Source organism: Euprymna scolopes, chromosome 46 (genome assembly GCF_053919585.1).
Source record: "Euprymna scolopes isolate OS-2025 chromosome 46, ASM5391958v1, whole genome shotgun sequence".
NCBI classification, from domain to species: Eukaryota; Metazoa; Mollusca; class Cephalopoda; order Sepiida; family Sepiolidae; genus Euprymna; species Euprymna scolopes.
In genome coordinates, this window is record NC_136527.1 from 79,502,901 (window position 1) to 79,520,639 (window position 17,739).

The 17,739-nt window shown below is 34.9% G+C and overlaps 1 pseudogene; it reads right to left on the reverse strand.

The window, feature by feature from the left end:
- Positions 1–254: 254 nt before the first annotated feature.
- On the reverse strand, positions 255–406 carry LOC145271973 (U2 spliceosomal RNA; annotated as a pseudogene).
- Positions 407–17,739: the final 17,333 nt, after the last annotated feature.

The following is a 17,739-nucleotide window of genomic DNA, read 5'->3' on the forward strand; positions in this document are numbered from 1 at the left end:
GAGAAAAGGTACAAAAATTAAAATTGTCTCAGTCGTGAAGGATTTCTCCTCCACCGAAAGAGAACAAGAAATAGAAGTGCAGCATCTGAAGAACAGATGGTATTTATTTGCTCCCCCACCGAGCAAATTAGGCACAAGGCCGATTTTTAATGTGAGGAATGAAGGGAAGGGGAAGGGAAAAAGGGGACCAGCTCCCGAGAGGTGGGAAATGGGAGCTGGTTAATGGTCAGGCATGTGGGGTTGCCCCCACATGTGGTCTTTGCTAGTCATAGCTAGTCATAGCTAGTCATAGCTTGCAGTATCTGCCGGAACAGATACTACACTTTACGAAAGAGAACAAAAAATGGAAGTGCAGCATCTGAAGAACAGATACTACACTTTCATCTTGACCAAAAGGCCAAGAGATTGTAGTTTCTTTTCATATACTTTAAAATAACTTACATCCAATAACTTTTAAAATATCTGAAACTTTAAAAGAATTTTTTTATTGCAATCCAATAAAAAATATTGATTTCAACATGCTTTATAACATACGTGAATAAAAAAAAACTTTGGTGCTAATAATGCACTTACTGATCCGCGCTATTTTTTCAATCGTATTTCCAAGTTTAATTAAAGTTTTATATGTTCTTTTTTTATTCAATTGTAAGGTTGAAGTACAGAATATGTACAAAACACCCTCCCCATGTTAAGAATGGCTTTTTTAACGTTATTATTTCAGCACGGATCAAGAAGTATATGAGTACCAAAAGTTTGATTCTCCCATTTAAAAAAAATCTTCTAAAATATATTTTTCAATCTTACATTTATATTTTTGTACAAAATGTGTTTATTTGAGTAAAACTTATGAATTCTGAGAAAATAATAATTATCATATAAAAAATAATTTAATTCAAAGTTGGTTAAATTGTTAGACAACTGAGCACAGAAAAATAGATTTTTAATAGTTAATTGTTTTAACATGTTACAACGTAAACAAAAACATTAAAATATGTCAAAATAAGCGTTAAGGCGAAGAAAAATTTAAAAGTTCATAAAATTGTTTTATTTAAGCATAGAAAGAAACAATAAATCTTATTTTATATTGTTGTCATATTTTGACGTGTGTGTTGATTGAACACACGAAAAAGAAAAGATAAATAATAAATCGTTCGATGTTTGTGAGAATGTGAAAATGTCCTTGAAACGAGTGTCCTGGAAACAAGTGCTACGTTTTGAACTTTTTGTACCTCTTTAAACAAACAATCAGTGAAAGTGACTCGTTTGGTGGACATCGATAAGTCGGGTAATGTGAACAGAAGTTTATCTACTGTAGAATTAAACCAACAGCTCAGTTTTGTTGGACAATATTTATGAAATTTAATGATAAAACAGAGCCCTGCAATATTTGTTTTCAAGAACGATATCTATGTTCAAACTAAATGTGCATGTTATTTTTAATGATTAATGTGTTAAATATTAAATGTATTAAGGTCGAAGAAACGGGTCTGTACTGCAAACATAGCTTAATCAGTTGTGTTAATTTTTATTAAGTTTATAATAGGTACCTCCAACACGTGCCGCAGTTTTAAACACCCAAATATGCAACACTGTGTAACTGTAATTTAATTTAATATTATCATCCTATCTTTTTTTACCATTTAAAAGAAGCTTTAAATAAGCTTCTTACAACTTTTTTTACAGCATACAAAAGTAAGGAAAATGTGATACAAAAATAGTGTTTAAATTATCGAAAACAGCTTTAAAACAGCTGTCGTTGCGTTTTTGAAGCCGTAGACATACCCATGTTTCAAAAATCTATAAAATAATCAAATAATAATCATCTGTCCCTGAAATTTTCGATATTTATTAAATAAACTTACATAATAAAAGTAGTTTTCGTTAAATATATTAGAGGAATTGTTTTAGGTCTTCTACATATCCCTTATATTTCATGTTACGAAAAGCATACAAAATAAATGTGGGTTGATAAAAATTCCAACATTTTTAAAGCTAAAAAGATCAAATAAGTTATATATATATATATATATATATATATATATATATATATATATATATATATATATATATATAACTCTTGTTATTTATTTAATTTACCTTAAAGTTGTAAATAAAATTGGGCATAAAAATCACTATTATTGTTGTTTAAAAAACACTGATATTTTTCCGTAATATAATTATTTGAATTAAAACAAAAAAAAATAGAAGAAACCTGTAAAAAATATGTACAAATAACACGATATCCCAAATGCATAAACACTACAGTTTGATTCAATTTAATCTAATATATAAATCTCACCATGTTTGTGTGTGTGTATGTGGGTGTGTCTCTCTCTCTGTTTTTCAAATTGTATCTCCCCCTAGATTAATGATCATTGGACGACGTGCAATAGCTGAAAAGATTGCATTTTTCGTGCAGAATTTTAGTAGAGAAGTTTACTTGATTAAAATACATGCTCAGGGCTTCAAACAAGTGTTCAAACTTGAAATTAATAACACGTTGACGAGCGTAGCATAATGGCGTCGTTCTATGTATGTGTAGATCGAGTAAAAGAGAAATATATTTATTAAGATATTTCACAACGTTCTTAAAGCAGTTTGGTGCAACGGATAACGTGACCGATTACTTGAAGAAGTGTTGCGGTTGTGATTAGCATCATTTCCTTAATTTTTTTTTTTTTTTTACATATTCCAATATTCTTGATTTTTAAATTGTGTGTAATTACAGAAGAACACTTTTATTAAAAAAATATAGAAGAATTTTTTTGACTTACATAACAAAACTGTCATATTCAAAATATATATGAGATATGGCTTATTTGTTACATTCCAAAACAAACGTAAATAGATCAAGTAATGACATTTGTATTGAATTAATTAACCGATCATTATAAATATTAATTATGTGTATAGTTTTATATAGTTTTATGTCTTGAATTCACTCCTAAATTAATTAATGGATCATTATGAATTTTAAATATATTTATATGATTATAGTTTTGTATGTGTTGGATCTACTCCTAAACTAATTAACCGATCATTATGAATTTTAATTATGCGCATATGTTTATATATTTTAATGTACTGGATTCCTTCCTAAACTTATTAACCGATCATTATGAATTTTAAATATGTGTATATGTTTATATATTTTAATGTACTGGATTCCTTCCGAAACTTATTAACCGATCATTATGAATTTTAATTATGTGTATATATTTCTATGTATTGGATTCACTCCTAAACTAATAAGGTATGTTGAAAATCTTCACTCCTGAGCAACGCTGTGCGGCCTTGCTAGTAGAAATTAAAAAAGTAAAATGTATAAAATTTAATTTTAGGATTTCAACTAAATTACAGTTTTGGTCACTAAACAAACATATATTGAAAGAATTGTTTGATAATAGCGCATTTTGATTTAAATCATAAACAAACTCCATATATATTTTTTCAGCTAGATTATATTCTAAGCAACACCTGTATCGACGGGTTCTGTGTAAAGTTAGAAAATAGTTTTTTTAACGTGACTTCATGAATTTTTGATGAAATTGATCTAGGGGGTGTGACTTAAATCAATAAAATTAACGATAAATAATACTAAAAAATCAAAGCCAATACTAAAAATATTGAATTTCATTTTTTGCAGATGTTCCTGATTGAACCCTGTGATTGAATTTTAATGGAATATGATTTTCTTTAATAATTTTTCGATAAAGAGAATTACATTATTTGGAAGCCTAAAGCGACATCTGTTGGAAAACTTTTTATACTGGTCACTACTGTTTATGAATGTTATGAAATACTTGTGAAAACTTTACACATCTTGAAGAGAATATTAGTTTTGATGACAGACCTATTTTATTTTCAGATAAATAAACAATAATAAGATATCGAATCAAAGGTTTTCACTAATGACAAATCAAACTGGGAAAGTCACATTTTTATGAATTGTTTGATTTTATTATAAAACACATTTTGTGAAATGTGTAAATATTCTTTTTCTTCAAAATATAGTTTACTTAGATATATATGAACACACACTGACGAAAACAAATGCACTTAAAGAAAGCTCAGCATTAAAAAATAATTTTTTTGTAATGTTTGGTATCTTATAGGATGATACATCCACAGCTTAAACAAACGGATTGGTAAATTTGGAGTAAAAGAGAAAAGCAATATTTCGTGTAAATTGTATAGATATTTTTGTTTTATAAAATAATCATTCTTGTGAAGTGTGTGGATATTCTTGTTAAAAAATCACTGTTGTTGAGTTAAAAAAAATTTGAAAAATTCGTTAAACATATTAAAGTTCTCACTGGTGCAAACAGTATTCTTGTAAAGGTTGTTTATATTCTTGTTTTAAAACGCAATTGCTAGTGAGAAATGAGTACTCCCAGTGGGGAAAAGCCATATTCATGTGAAGTTTGTGGATACTGTTTTACTAAAAAATCAAAGTTAGTGAGACATATGAGAACTCACACTGGGGAAAAGCCACATTCATGTGCAGTTTGTGGATATTCTTGTTCTGTAAAATCAAATCTAGTGATACATATGAGAACTCACACTGGGGAAAAGCAACATTCTTGTGAAGTTTGTGGATATTCTTGTTCTGCTAAATCATCGTTAGTGAGACATATGAGAACTCACACTGGGGAAAAACCACATTCATGTGAAATTTGTGGCTATTCTTTTTCTGATAAATCCAAGTTAGTGATACATATGAGAACTCATACTGGGGAAAAGCCACATTCATGTGAAGTTTGTGGATATTCTTGTTCTGTGAAATCATCTTTAGTGATACACATGAGAACTCACACTGGAGAAAAGCCACATTCATGTGACGTTTGTGGATATTCTTGCTCTGTGAAATCATCTTTAGTGCAACATATGAGAACTCACACTGGGGAAAAGCCATATTCATGTGAAGTTTGTGGATATTCTTGTTCTGAAAAATCATCTTTAGTGAAACATATGAGAACTCACACTGGGGGTAAAGCCACATTCATGTGAAGTTTGTGGATATTCTAGTGGCGAAAACCATCGTTAGTTATATATATGCGAACCTACACTAATGAAAACCCCTATTCATCTTAAGCTTTTGGTTATTGTTCTGATGAATCATGAAATAACAATCATAATCAACTTTGTGCATATGAACCACTGCTGATAACATAAAATGAAAGTTACCATTTTATACATTCTGTTACTATTACAAAGACATTCCAGCGGCATATGCATAAAAGACAAGGCCATCATGCCAGATATTGTAATATGGAACAAGATCGAAAAAACTGCGAGAATTATTGATTTTGCCCTTAATACTTAGAAGCAATCCCTGGAAGACCAAACTATAAGGAAATACTGATAGTGGTCATAAAGTAAACCGTCCATTCGTAATTATTGACATTAATTTAAAGTTATAGAATCAAGTGTTAGCCCCAGGACGGAGCCCCTTGATCTCTTTAAACTAACAAAAGGGAAAATCCACTTTCATATGAATTTGTGGATATTCTTGTATTCGAAAAGCATCGTTAGTTAAACATATGAGCACTCACACTAAAAAACTATTCTTGTGAAGTTTGTGGATATGTTGTTCTGTAAAATCAAATTTATTGACTTATATAAGAAGGTAAACCAGAGAAAATCAATATTTGGAAACATTAACCTTTGCGGATAAAATGAAATGAAAAGTTACCATGTTCTATTACAAACACATACGACAGATACAGCTGTAACAATAATACATAAAAGACAAGGCCATCATGCAAGATATTGTAATATGGAACAAGTCCGAAAGAACTGCGATCATTATTGATATTACAGTCCCAAATGATTTTTACCTTAATAGAGCTGAACGAGAAGATATAACAGAAGATTCGAGCATCTGGATTAATAAAAAATAATCTTCAGAAATACTTAGAAGCAACCCCTGGAAGACCAAGGTGTAACAAAATACAAATAGCAGCCATGAAGTGAACAACATCTTAACGGCATCAAGTGTTAACTTCAGGAGGATTTAGCTACCTTGATCTGCCAGAAGTAAAAGTAAACTAAAAATGGAAAAAGCAATATTTTTCACCATGTAGATATTCTTATTCTCATAAATAAAGTTTTTTATGCATACGAAAAAGAAATACAATTAGAAAATTCCATATTCTTTCCAAATATTTTCTAAGAATTCGGATTTATTCATATAAGATCTTCAAATAGAACAATATCACTTAAAATAAACCGGAAATGACTAATGATTGATGAAACTATTTTTAATGAACATGTTTATAATAGAGCTAAAGTTGAGACTATTATACAATATGAGGAAGTATGGAATTGTTTAAAAAACTGCGCTTGCGAGACAGTAATATAATGGTTGTGGTAGAGAAAACTGTGCTAATGAAAAATATCGTTTTCTTATGAATGTTGCATTATTAATTAGCCTCGTGTCTACATAACTAGTATTGACACAAACAATATTATGAATCAAGAATAGTTTTACGTCCGAACTGTACCAAAATGTTTCTCGATAAACTATATTATATGTAGTGTGCCTTTGCTTTATATTTAATACATATTAGTTACAAACATGATAACGCACAGGATAGAAAATCTCTTATGAAATTAGTGATCTTTTTTTATATATTTTTAGTTATTGTTTGATCTGCTGCTAACACTTATAAGACATAAATGTTCATCATTTTTTCATTTGTTTCCTATTTTATAGCTATGAAAATGTTTGTACTATAATTGATAGGAATTTGATTATTGTCACTAGCAACTTATTAGTTGAAATATCATTACACGAATTAAAAAATAACCGTTGAAATATATTAGAAAAGTGTTGTACACACTATAATATTAGAGTTTTTACTCTGAATGGAATTTCAATCTATTGATTTGCATGTAGTTTATTGTTAGTAAAATTTTAACGTGAAACATTTAACGCAGATTTAAACGCTCGTAGATAAACTATATTAATAGAAATATTAGTTACAAACATGCTAACACATAAGATAGAAAATCTCTTATGAAATGTGTGGTCTTTTTTATATTTTAGTTATTTTTTGATCTGCTGGTGACACTCTTATTAGACATAAGTGTTCAGCAATTGATTAGTTTTTTACATTTTTCAATTTTTTCCTTAACCTTAAATTAACTCAGACAAAGGGACCATAAATTATTAAACTGAATGTTCTCTCCCAACAAATACCATTCATATATTCCAGTTTTTAGTGTGCCTCATAACTTCATGAAAGTTACAAACATGATAACGCATAAAATAGAAAATTGTGGTCGTTTTATTTTAATTTTTAGTTACTCTTTGATCTGCTGGTGTCACTCTTATTAGACATGGGTGTTCAACAATTGATAATTTTTTTATATATTTTTTCCTTAACCCTAAATTAACTCCGACAAAGTGAATATAAAATTATTAAACTGAATTTTCACCCCGACAAATACCAGTCACATATTTAAGTTTCTAGTTGGCCTCATCAGGAATTATACAATATCTCGCCTACAACTATTGGAATATCCCTTTGTTTACTAGCGTTACCCTCGTGAAACGTCTGACACGTTTAGTGAAATTCAGCTTTCTTAATTTAAGAGTTCAGTTTGCCTCTATTTTCAGTTTAGTAACGTTACCATATCTATATATCTATGAAAGTGATATTGTCTGCGTGTGTCTGTCTCTACATTATTTTGCCAAACTACTCTGTCAATTTTCAGTGTAGAGACTGGAGATTTGACATACAACTTTTTGTAGATTAACTATATTATATGTAGCGTGTTTTTGCTTTGCATTTAATAAATATTAGTTACAAATATGATAACGCATAGGATAGAAACTCTCTTATGAAATTAGTGATCTTTTTTAATTTTTAGTTATTGTTTGACCTGCTGGTGACACTCTTATTAGACATAAGTGTTCAGCAATGGATTAGTTTTTTTACATTTTTATTTATTTTTCCTAAACTCTAAATTAAGTCAGACAATGTGAACATAAAATTAATGAACTTAATGTTCCCCCCAACACATACAATTCATATATTAAAGTTTTTATTGGGCTTCGTCAGTATTTGTACAATACCTAGTCTATAACTATTGGAATATTCCTTTGTTTTCCAACATTAACCTAAAGAAACATTTGAAACGTTTAGTGAAATTCAGTTTTCTTAATTCAATAGTGATCAGGCTGTGATTATTTATTAGTCTCAGATTAAGATTTGACCATTTTATGACTATGATCATGCTGCTGTTAACAATTTTATTAGATATAAGTGTTCAGTTATGGGTGATTTACATTTTTTTAATTTTTTTTCCTGAACTGACTCACGTTTGACTATTTTATAACAATGCAAATGTTTGTACTATAATTGATAGAAATGTGATTATGGTCACTAGAAACTTATTAGTTTAGATATTATTACACGAATTTAAAAAATAACCATTGAAATGTATGAAAATAGTTCTGTACACACCATATCAGAGTTTATACACTTAAGGGAATTTGAATCTATTGATTTGCATGTAGTTTATTCTTAGTAAAATATTAACATCAAACATTAAATGCAGATTTAAACGCTCGTTTCTAAATAACAAAATATTTTTTGTCTAATTCTAAACTATTAATCTAATCAAAAGTGATATAATCTGTTTTAAACAAATTACCTATTCTTAAAACGTGTTTGTATAAATGTTATAAAATGTTAACAGATAATAAAGTTATTTCCTGTACTTGTAAATTTGTTCTATTGTTCATCCAATGTAAATAGTCATTGAAAAATGATCGTTTATTCTTCTTGCAAAAGGAATTTTAGTCGATTATATGCGCATAGAAACCAATAATAAGATTTTTAAAGTTATATTTTCTTTGTATGAGAAATTTTATTGCATTGCACTTGTGGTATGATAATATTAAAAATTTCCCAATGATTACGACACACTTTCTTTTATCAATATCAGATTAAAATTGGCTTATATATTATTACACGATGTAAAAGAAGAGAGTCCAAGTGCGTGCAGTTCATGGAGTCTTATTAGCAATTTATTAGAATTTTTTTAGTTTGCATGTTTATTTATTTATAGTAAAATTTTAACGTCAAACATTAAACGCAAAACACTCACGTTTCCCAGTAACAAAATATTTTAGTCTAATTGTACACTATTAATCTAATCAACAGTCGTATAATCTGTTTTAAATAAATTGCCTATTCTTACTGTATGTATTAATTTTATATAATGTTAACAGATAATAAAATTATTTTATGTACTTCTAACTTTGTTCTATTGTTCATCTAATGTTAATATTATACGAATGTAAAAGACGAGGGTCTTAATGCGTGCAGTTCTAAGAAAGAAACTTTGTTAATGGAGTCTTATCAGCTTAGTTATTATTGTTTTTACAAGCAACTTATTGGCTTGGATATTATTAAACGATGTAAAAGGAATAACCGTGTAAATCGATTAGAAAGGGTTTGGAAAAACCATAATCTTAGGCTGATAAGTCACTAAAAATACAGACATAGTAATACAAGTCACGACTGTGGGGTATATGGTTAGAAAAGAAGAAGGAAATGATGACCAGTGCATTTGTATACGCGAAGCGCATTTTGGAAAGGCAGAGCATGATGGGAGAAGCAATTTTTTCTCTCTTCCTTCTTTCTTCTATATAGAATGATATAAAAGCTGGGAAAAATTCTCTGGGGGAGCAGAGAGAAAAGAGTCGCGAACATCTCTTGAAAAGAATTTCGTATTGCTGACGTTCGGATTGTGCGGTGTGACATTGGTGGCGAGAGGTCATGTGTGGTCGATTGGAAAAGAAGGGGGGAAGAAATGTGCTGTTGTCGAGAGAGTGGCTCACTCCTTCCCGAACCCCAGAACCGAATCCTGATTATAACCTAGAAGCTATTTCGGCCAGTACGCAGGTTAACATGGCGTACTGGAGACTCTCAACTCAGATGTTGAGACCCTTCACTGGGGAGGGTGACCTAATTAAATGGCTGGAAAAATTGGTGGCAAGATTGCAAAAAATCGAAGACATTGTCACCCTGCTGCCGCTCTACTTAAAGGGGGAAACCCTCACTATTTACCAGCAGATGCGCGATGAAGAAAAGGGAGACCTTGCCTCAGTGGAGAAAAGACTGAACTTGGCTTTCGCCGAGAGTTCATTTAAAGCACTCGGCAAGCTTGCAAATTTGAGGTGGACCGGCGAGTCTGTTGACGTCTTTGCTGCGGAGATCAGAAGACTAGCAGGATTGGCTGGTTACGTTGGGGAGGAGTCTGGAGATGACGGTAAAGCTATACCTAGTGAATGTCTTCCCAGAAGAAATCTCTGCGAACATGCAGAGAATCATTGAGATCAATACGATGGAAGTGGACGATCTCTTGGTCCACGCCAGAGTCCTAGTCAAGAATGTCAAGAGCCCAATCATGTGAGTGGAAAGAAGTGCATAAGGCCCCACTTGAATGACGAGAGACAGGCAGCGAGGCGACAGGAGGGGAGGCCTGCCATCAAGTGCTTCCAGTGTCAGGGTCCTCACCTGCTCAAGGACTGCAAAGAGCTGAGACCGGGGGTCAGCTGCTACCGATGTGGAGGAGTGGAGCACATTAGCCGCTATTGCACGGGACCAGGGAAACGAGTGAAGGGTCCCCATTGCGCCAGTGGTCCCCCCTTCTATGAGGAAATGGCGCACAACGAAACGTTGCCTCAGTTACCGGTAAAAGTCAATGGGAAGAGAGCCATGGCCCTTGTTGACTCAGGCTGCACCACGACGTTGGTAACGACGAATGTCGCTAGATCATGGAGCGGAGCCAAGAGTATAAAGACCGTTGATGGCAGGGATGTGAAATGCCTGGGAGAGACAACAGCGGAGGTACTGGTGCAAGGTGTGCCTATTGGACTACGAGCCCTGGTGTCGGATCGTCTGGTTGATGATGTTGATGTGGTTTTAGGTGTAAGTGCGATCAACTAATTGGGGGGCGCTACGTTGAGAGGGGCCAAGTAACTTTTGGAAGCCTCGTCGCAGTAGGAATTGCAGGAGTGGAAGGTGATAGAAATATCAGAACACAAAAACAAGAGGCTTGCTGCATCGAGGACGAGGATTTCCTGGCGAGGTTCGATTGTGAGAGGTGGACGGTGGAATGCAATTGGATCTCCGGGCCTCAGGAACTGCGAAACAAAGTAAGCTGCTACGAGAAAAAACCTGCAAGGAGAAATAAAAGGATTCGAGGAAGAAGTGGAAGATGGATAGAGGAGGGAATTCTGAAACCGTGGAGAGGGAAGAAAAAGGAGTGCTACCATTACTGGCAGTTGTTCAACCCACAAAGAATAAAGCTAGACCGGTACTGGATTTCAGAGAATTAAACAGATATGTAGCCTGCCACACTTGAAAAGGGATTGATGTCTGCGAAGAGGTGATGAGGAAATGGAGGAGAATTGTCGACCTGAAGTCGGTTTATCTCCAGATCCATGTAGATGAAAAACTCTGGCAACACCAATTGGTCCGGTACAAGGGGAAGTTGTATTGCCTGACGAGGTTAGGCTTTGGGCTGAGCTCAGCCCCCCAAATTATGACTGCCGTGCTGAAGACGGTGCTGAGTAAAGACTGTACAGTGGACAAGGCCACTAGTTCGTACATTGACGACATTCTCGTGGAGGAAGCAGAGGTGACAGCAGAGAAAGTGAGAAGCCATGTCGCAAGGTATGGGTTGACTGCAAAACCGGCGGAGTCCCTAGATGGAGGAGCGGCTTTGGGGTTGAAACTATGCCGAGATGGCAAAGGAAGCCTGGTCTTTAGACGAGGGAATACAATACCCGAAATTGGAACCGACCTGACAAAACGAGAACTCTTCTCGGTCTGCGGGAGACTGGTGGGACACTATCCAATCGCCGGCTTGCTCAGGATAGTGTGCAGCATTATTAAATGACAAAAGGGCACTGATGGCTAGGAGGGTCGTGTGACGAAGGAGGTCACGAACATGCTACAAGAAATCATCGCGAGAGTGATGAAAGAAGACTCAGTAAAGGAGGAATGGTATGTCAGCGGCAGAGACGCGGTGATTTGGTGTGATGCCAGCAGTTTGGCATTAGGCGTCGTATTAGAGATTGGAGGCGTAAATGTGGAAGGTGCGGCGTGGTTAAGGAAGACAAACGACTATTCTCATATCAACGTAGCCGAACTGGAGGCCGTTATGAAAGGAATCAATATGACTCTGAAGTGTGGATTGAAAACAATTCAAATCAAATCCGATTCGGCAACGGTAGTTTCATGGATCAGGTCAGAAGTGACTGGCGATAAGAGAGTTAGGACCAGAGGTGCTGCAGAAATGCTGATCAAGCGCAGGCCTGGAGCACTTGCAGATTCGATAGTGGAATTCCAGTTGAAGGTATTTGTAGTGCTGATCCCATCAGAAAAGAACAAGGCGGATTCGATGACAGGGGTAAAGAAGGTCTGGCTGCAAGATAGAAAGGAGGTTTCCTCAGTATGCTGTGCAGGGGAGGAAATTAAAAAGTTACATGAAATGCACCACTTTGGTCGAGAACGGACGTTATTCCTGGCAAGAGAAATTTACCCGGAAACCGCCAAGAAGGAGGTCAGGGAGGTAGTGAAGCACTGTCATGAATGCTAACCGATAGACCCTGGACCATCCAGACATGAAGCAGGAGAGTTACACATTGCAGAGGACTGGAAACGATTGGCCATTGATGTGACCCATTATCGCCATAAGCTGTATCTGTCGATGGTCGACTGTGGGCCGGGGAAGTTTGCCATATGGAGAGAGATCAGGGCAGAACCTGCATGGGGGATCGGAGGGGTCATCGAAGAAATTTTTTGAAAGAGGGCCGGTTGAGGAACTGTAAACGAACAGAAGCCTTTAAAGAGGTGTGTGATAGGTGGGGAGTTGGGCAATTTTTTAGGGCAGCGTCTCGGCCGAATGGCAATAAGATAGTGGAGAGGAATCCTCGCACCATCAAGGCTGCTGCGGAAAAAGCAACATTTCACCCATGGAGGCGGTGTTTTGGTACAACATCTCACCGAAAACCAGACAACATGAGACAACTGTGCCTCATAGAGCCATCTTTGTATATAAGTGGCGGCATCCGTGCAACAAAACGGTAGGAATTGAGGGTGAGGAAGCTACCTTAAAGTGAGCAAGAAGGTGTGAGTAAAGCCACCCAATGCAAAATGTACCACTCGCTGGGGGAGGGGGGCCGTAACGGGAATGCGCGTTGTGGTGAATGGAGTTCCCCGGCATATCCTAGACCTGCGTCGTGTAACCCTGCCGGTGCGCAGTGATGGCAGTGAAGAGGAGGAATCGATATCCTCCAAGAAGCTAACGATGCACCCCAATTCGACTTAGTCCCACATTGTGGTTCTTTACAACTGGACGAGAATGTCTGTAGTGAACCTGAAAACGTCAACCCCCAAGTTGTCCCCCAGAGGCCTCAACGTGAGAGGAGCAGGCCAGCTTGGATGAAAGATTATGAAGTGTCTTATTGATTTCAAAGATCAGGGGGGCGTGTGGGGTATATGGTTAGAAAAGAAGAAGGAAATGATGGCCAGCGCATTTGTATACGCAAAGGGCATCTTGGGAAGGCAGAGCATGATGCGAGAAGCAATTTTTTTCTCTCTTCCTTCTTTCTTCTAGATAGGATGATATAAAAGCTGGGAAAAATTCTCTGGGGGAGCAGAGAGAAAAGAGTCGCGAACATCTTCTCTTGAAAAGAATTTCGTATTGCTGACGTTCGGATTGTGCGGTGTGACATTGGTGGCGAGAGGTCATGTGTGGTCGATTGGAAAAGAAGGGGGGAAGAAATGTGCTGTTGTCGAAAGAGTGACTCACTCCTTCCCGAACCCCAGAACCGAATTCTGATTATAACCATATACAATACAGGCTTAGGAATACCACGTACAAGTCAGGACAATTTGAACCAATTTATTTGAATGCAGATTTCACCTTCTGGATGCAGCATCCGCGAAATCACTGTACTGCTGAGACCTGGGTAAGGACGTGTGATGTTTACTCCTGATCTAAAATGGAACACGTACGTCAAATTCGTTGCGTTAGTCGCTGGAAAAATGGTTGGATCCCACCGCTCCAGTATATATTTCACTGCTAATGCAGATCTCAACCTATATAAGAGCCCGGCACGTCCAAGGATGGAGTACTGTTGCCACATATTGCCAGGAGCTGCTAAAATGACCTTATTCTGCTTCGAGATAGTTCAAAATATACTTTGTAGCCTAGCAAAGGATGCCCTTTTCTCTTCCTTGCAACCTCTTTCCCACAGAAGAGACATTGTGAGCCTGTCTCTGGTTTATCGTTATTTTCATTGCAGGTGCTCGTCCAAGCTCCAATCGTATGTTCCCCCACACCAAACTCTCATGAAAAACACTCGTCTAGCTAAAAGCACTATCAATATTTTCCCACTATCTGTGTGTAAACTTAACCAAAGATTCTATGAACAAAGCAATTTCTTAGAACAGCATGCCTGATCCTTGATTTGCTGAAAGTTTCTCTGGTGATTTTCTGTCAACTAGTACTCCACTTCTTTTGAATGAAATTTCTCAATAGTGTTGTGTGATCTGAAAGGTGGGGTATGGAAAATGTCATGTACGTGATTATTACCAACATCTTTTGCATGTCGGTGGTATTCAATGAACTAGGTAACATTTTTGTTTCTGTTACTTTGTTTGGATTAGGGTGCATATCATTTTGCCCATAAATTGCACAAAAAATAGAATCTGTTTCCATTGACTTTTCACGATTGAAACAAATTCCTTCCTTCTGTGCAATTCTCATTAAATTGTGAAGTTTCTTTTCATGCTCTTCTTGGGTTCCTCCAAAAACAATGACATCATCGATCAGACTTAGAGTGTAAGGGTACTTCTGCAGGATCACCGCCATCTTTTAAATAAACACACCCAGAGACATTATTAGACCAAAAGGCATCCATTGGAAACATAATCTTCCAAAAAGCAAGTTGAAGGTAGTCAACAGTTGTGGGACTGAATCGAGTTTGATATACTAATAGCCATTTTTAACATCCAATTTAGAAAAATATTTGACACGAGAGAGCTTATGTGCAAGTTCTTCCATTGTAGGGGTCTTGTAATAGCATCTCATGATGGCCTTGTTTTAATCTTTCGCATCTAAAAACAAGTTAAGTTTCCATTGTCTTTACGCACACAGACCAAGCTGTTGACCCATTCTGCAGGCTCGGTTACTCTTCGTATGACACCTTGTTTTACCATATTTTCCAAGTCAGTCTGGATTTCTTCCCTCATATATATGGGCCATTTTCTCTGTGCACGTATAACAAGGTGATTATCTAGTTTCAAGACAATGTGGTATTCGCCTTCAAAATTACCGATACTGTTAAAAAGGTCTGGATACATATTTTACAGATCCTGTAAATTGTGGTTTCCTGGATTGCCCAATGTAGACTTACCACTTGGAAGTCACTGGTCGAAGTTAGTCATATGATAGTGGGTCCTTCCGTTGTTGCAACAAAGAACTTGACTGTCTTCCATTTTCCTTTGTGTGAACAAAATATTTTATATGGATCTGTGCGGTTTTATATTAGAACAATTATATGCTGTTCAAATAGTTGGTGGCGCTTTAACACTATTCACACGGGAATTTGTAGTCGATAAATGAACTTTTTAGATAAAAAAACGATGGTTTCTACTGAATGCTTGTCAATTCTAATAAATTTCAATGGTAGCTTTCAAATTATGCAGTAGAAATTTCCTGCATATTACTAAATTGTGAAAAAAAAAACTACTTTAATCGTGTTAGCAGGTGTAAAATTGCTGCAATCTTGTTTCAATTGAAACGGAAAATTAGTTCCCCCTGGAACTCTCCTATGTCTTATGATAGTTTTCTTCAAATTCTATTTATATTATCTTTATTAAATACTTGTCTACCTTATCGATTTTTGATATAATCATCTGAAAGGAATACGTTGATACTATTGTTTTCATGTGAAATTCAAAATTACGATTTACGAAATTTCGTCCTAATAGTGTAAAAACGCCCAGTTGGTTCATACTTTGTTGCACCGAGGAGCGGTTGTCCTGCTACACTTATCAGGTTTGGGAACATTTTCTGGAAGGTACGTAGGCTGTTGTATCAACTTTAGCTTCCAGAAAGTGTGTTCCTGGGCGGTTGGTAAACTATTATAGGGTTTGTAAAAATCTCTGGCCGTCGGTCATTTTGTTTTTGGATAGATTCAAAAGACATTAGTTCAAACTTATTAAATATTCCTGCATTGTCCCTTTGGAAACCATTTACAGAGTGAACTCGGTTGCTGTTTCTGGTGCTTGTACTGCGTCCTTTGTATTTCTCGGTGTCCTGGTTTACTATTTGCCTTTAATTATCCAGTTCAATTTTTTTGTTATTTCATGCTTCCGTCATAGTTTTAAATACACAGGTGCGCGAAAAAAATGGCGTTACCTCTTTCTGCGATAAACTGTAGAAGTACCGGCAGGATTGGAGTTTAGGTGGCGATTAACCTCGAACCCAAAACAAGTCAAACCAAAAAAAAAAAAAAAGGGACACATTATATCGATTCACCGGTTTTTATCCATGGAAACATTGACCATATCTTTCAGTTTACAAATAAGCTGAACTTATTTTCCAAAATTAAACAAAATAAACAGATTTTTTTCTTTTATTGTTATTAATATTCTAAATTTCTTTTAATATTGACCTTTTTTAATATTAGTCTTTTTCTTTATCGTTAAAAGGCATTAATATTAATTTTAATTCAATTTTAGTTATATTTGTTTACTCCGTTGACGTCGCGCAAAAAAACAACCACAACAAAAAACAATATAAAATCTGTTTATCATTTTTTCATTTCCAGCATTTTTTTTTTTTTTTTGCGTAACGTCAACGGAGTGAAGGGTTAAAAAAAAAAAAAGGTAAATTTTCAGATTAGGTCCACCTCAACAATTTTCTTTTAAATGACGAATTACATAGGTTTTCGACTATGCTGAATACGAAACTTGCATTGAAATTTTGCAGAAAGCTCTATTATCCATTGTATTCTTTGAACGCCATTTTTACGCGCGTGCTCGCGCCATAAACAAATCTACTCGCCTATGACTGACACTGGACGCGCGTAAAAAAGATGGCCGCCAAAGAATACAATGCATAATACAACTTTTTATATCTCGATAACTTATTATTTCTGCAAAATTCCAATGGAATTTTCGTATTCAGCATAGTCGAACACCTTTAAAAGTTGTCATTTAAAAGAAAATTGTGGAGGTGGGCCTAATCTAAAAAAAATTTTTTTTTAAATGAGGAAAAATGTAAAGACAATATTTGATACACACATGATAGAATTCATGTGGCGAAAAAAGGGGAAAAAAGTGTTTCCTTATAATAAAATGCATCCGTGAACAATATGTGTTTTTGTAAAAAAAAAAAATGAAATTGTTAGGTGAAAGTACAGAATAGTTACAAAACATCTACCACCAAAAGTACCAGAACAATTCTGTTCGTATTGTTTATTTTTTTTTAATTATCAAAAGTTCTATTTCTATATGTTTACAATGTAAATAAAAATTGGGTGCAAGTCTATAAATGGTCCACAAGTATTCTTTTTTACTATAAAAATCTTTATAATGTACGTACTTGTTACTGCATTAAAATGTCATATTCCAAAAATCACATAAATCGATCAAGTAGTTTTTTTTTTTTATTTAAGAAAATCAAATATTATGAGACATT